The sequence below is a fragment of the Anarrhichthys ocellatus genome, unplaced genomic scaffold, assembly GCF_004355925.1.
Source record: "Anarrhichthys ocellatus isolate YVR2014 unplaced genomic scaffold, GSC_Weel_1.0 scaffold2037, whole genome shotgun sequence".
NCBI classification, from domain to species: domain Eukaryota; kingdom Metazoa; phylum Chordata; class Actinopteri; order Perciformes; family Anarhichadidae; genus Anarrhichthys; species Anarrhichthys ocellatus.
In genome coordinates this window covers 1-4,165 of record NW_022282011.1, presented here as the reverse complement: position 1 = coordinate 4,165, position 4,165 = coordinate 1, and positions in this window count along the sequence as shown.

Here is a 4,165-nt window from a genome sequence, read left to right as displayed (position 1 = left end):
AACACTTCATCCTTCAGTTTATCACAAACATTCAACGTCAACACATCTGGAGATACCTGGTTTTACCTGGGTAGGAAGGGGATGAAAAACTGTCATATGAGACTCTTTCAGAGTCAGATTGTTATGGGATAGTGTAGTTGGTGGACCCAAACGCACGCACACAGCAGGTTTACTCCAGCCAAGACTTTATTTTTATGTACAGGAGGAGACAAAGAATGAACAAACAAAAAACAAAGACTAACTGTCCAGCAAATTAAAGTCACTCCTCTTTCTCGACCGGAGTGAAGCTCAACCGAGGCCGGGACAGGTAGCCTCCGGAGTCGGGAGGGAAAATCGACCCTACTCAAAACTGGAAAAGGTCTGGAGGAACAGGACGGCGCGACTGTGTGGAGGCCCGAGGTCCGACACAGCAAACAGAAGGCACAGGTGATCTTCCAGGGATCGACGCTGAGCGGCAAAGAAGCAGAAAACAAACGGATAACGATCTTCACTGAATCGGTGTTCAGACTTACGTGCACTGTGACCAGACTGGTAACTGGACGGACTGACGCCGCGCCGGGGAAACGCGAGGTATTTAAGCCAGCTGGGGACGATCAGCTGGAATTCCCCACAGCTGAGCCTAAGGAGTGGGGTGTGGTAGAGGGCGGAACACGGGGGTGGAAACTGTAGGCTGACACAAAAACAAAGCATAAGCACATGGCCCACAATAACAAAACAGACAGGGGAAAAACAGAGGAGCACACACTAGGAGCAGACAGGGATCCTAACACAGATTTACAAATATATGAACAATAGAGTATCTTAAATCACCATTCAATTGGCAGCTTGCACATTGACTACTGGTTGTTTTTCATATTTCATATCAGCATTCATAACACACACATAGTAAGGTACATATTTGATTCCACCAAGAGCGTGTGCGCCGTGATCCAGCTGCATATAGTGTTTTATTTCGTAAAATTACCGGATGCTCTATCCCTTTTCGGTGTCTGACTTCCTGTCTGGGTCGATCTGCTCTGTGCAGCTTGATGCGACTTCAGCGCGGGTCCGTCAAAGATAGACTCTCGCGCGCCCCCTTGATTGAGGCAGAGGTACTGTGTGCCTCCCCTCTGTGCTCTCTCTCTGCGGTTTCTGTCAGATCAGCAAGACTAAATATGTTCTACATATACGTGAAGTACATGACCTATTATGTGGAAAGAAAGGACATACTGTGTCATAAAAGTGTCTACAAATATTACAGTGGTGACAAACAATGAAAAAGCAAAAGGCACGCGCTCAACCCAGTTTGTGAGGGATTGCACAATCAGAGATGAAGCACAGCTCGTGTGTCTCCTCTCTGTTTGAACAGGACATGAGCAAAGTCAGCGATTTTAATTATAAAAATGCTTGAAACGATTGGAATCATACAGAAATTACATTTATAACACAGATCAGTAGAGATATATTAATATTCATTTTAATTTATCATTATTTGTTTTTTACTTTTCATTACTTTTCACCTGCCTCCCCTGACCGCACGTACCTGGATGTAGCTACAGTAAAAAGTACAATATTTACCTCTGATATGTAGTGGAGTAAAAAGTATTTTGTCGACATTTGAAAATGTAAAATTTCTGGTAAACATATTCCGAACCACTAGGTGGCGACATTGCGCCTTTAACTAGTTACCAACCGCCAACAAACATCATGAAGAAGAAGTTCAACAGAGGGAGTTACCCTCTTGTATAACTGTAACATTAGAGTGAAACAGAAACTAACTGAACAACAACAAAAAAGAGATTAAAACATATATTTTTCCGGAGGAGACAGTTCTCTGAATAAGTAAGTAAACATCAAACCTCTCTCTGGCGTTGTCATGACGTCATGACTCTGAGCTTTTAGCTGTTTTGACAAACTGTCCGGGTTTGATCTTTCACAAGAGTGACGTTACTTTGACGTAACTGCTCAGTGTCCACTTTGTATCCCTTTATTCTGCTGCTTTAAACTTTAACTCCACGACATTTTAGATGCAAACCTTGTACTTCCTACTCAAATACTATTATATGACATCAGTTACTAATTACTGTGCAGATTCAAATTATTAATACAAAATGTAAATCAAGTCATAAATGATGTTATTGAGGATCAAACCACTCGACAGTTAAAAAGTAGTTGAAGTTGTCTTCATCTTTACCAGCTGCACCATTACAGTGATGAACACATTAATGCATCAATGATTATAAAATGATATATATGATGTATATGATTCTGTAGAACAAATACTGTGTGCTACAAATGTGAGAAATACATCCGTTAAGTCCCCAAAGAAAAAAGTTTAAGTTTAAGTTTATCTGAAATGTGAGGACACAAAACCCAGATATTCACAAAGTTTGATAATCAACAGGTTGTTTCTTAATGCAAACTAGATTTGTATGGGTTTAGAGAAGGCGGGTCCTTTTTACAGAATGTTAAGACAACACAAGGTTTACAGGAACTGCTGTCATTTCTTGTAAATGCTGATGGGAGGGTGAACAGGGTTCGCTGTTTGCCGTTAACAGAATACCGTTCAAATAGAGAACTGGATGTTGAAACAGCCTGTGAACTAAACACGTAAACACCTCTAGTCTCTGAGTTTTATGGGTGTGGTTTGTTGCATGATGTTTTAATACAACATGTATTGTTGCAAGAGTCTGAACCTTATTTCTGTACTTCACTACAGAGCAGCACATCCACTCTCTACATCTCAAACATGGGAGGAACAATCAACAAATTCTGTAAGTCAATATCAACCTGTATTTATAGTTATTTTTATCTATTGATGACGCCAGTAACATTGGGGGTTGTTTGTTTTTTGCAGTCCTCACTTTTCATCTATCATAGTCTGATGAAAGCCTAATATGTGAGCTATTGTTTGTCTTTTGTGTGCTCAGTTTTATCATCCTACTCTTTTAGTTTGCATTTCTAATCAGTTTATAATTATAGTACAGTGCCCTCCAGAATTATTGGCACCCTTTAGTAAAAATGAGCAAAACGAGATGCGAAAAAATGTCTTTATTGTTTATCCTCATGATCTTTCATTCAAAATATCCACAAAAATCTAACCTTTAACTGAAGCAACTTAATTGAAAGAAACATTAAATTCTTATCTGAAACAAATAGTTTTTCTCAAAAATATATGTGCCACAATTATTGGCACCCTTCATTTAATATTTTGTGCAGCCTCCCTTTGCCAAGATAACAGCTCTGGGTCTTCTCCTATAATGCGTGATGAGGTTGGTGAACACATGGCACTGGATCTGAGACCATTCTGAGACCAAATTTTTGGTTGATTAGACAATTAAAATCTTTTATTTTTTTTTCTAAACATGAATCTGTCCATTATTTTAATAGTTCAGTATTGTATGCAAGATAACAGGTATGTTTATGCATGGCAGTGGCACTAATAGGCCATCACTCATTTTCATTTCCACATTTATGTTTAAAATGAAAACATCAGTGTGAATATCTTGTATGCATGATTATCATGCAATTGACAGACAATGTTGATGTTGGCATTGGTATCAGTTGACAAGGTATGTTTATAAATGGCAGTGGCACGGCCCCCCTACTCACTGTACCTTGCACATGTTTAAAATAAAAACATATAAACCTGTGTATTATTTGAATAGCTTAGTATTGAATGCACAATAAAGAGGTATTCATGGTACTAGGCCTAGTTGAATATAAAACACAATTTTATACAATATATATAGTCGGGGGTCCCTGCTCCATCTCTCTATCAGTTTGGGGGTCCTTGGCCTAAAAACGTTGAAGACCCCTGCTCTAGATCCTTCAGATTCCGAGGTCGACGCTTGTGGACTCTCCTCTTCAGCTCATCCCACAGATGTTCTATGGGGTTTTGGTCGGGGGACTGTGATGGCCATGGCAAAACCTGTATTCTGTGGTCGTTGAACGATTTTTGTGTAGATTTTGAGGTGTGCTTCGGATCATTGTCCTGTTGGAAGGTTCAACCACGGCCCATTTTAAGCTACCTGGCAGAGGCTGTTAGGTTTTCATTTATTTGATGGAGTCCCTGATACCATGTATCCTAACAAGATGTCCAGGGCCTTTGGAAGAAAAACAGCCCTACAATGTCAAAGATCCGCCACCATACTTCACAGTGGGTATGAGGTGCTTCTCTGTATGG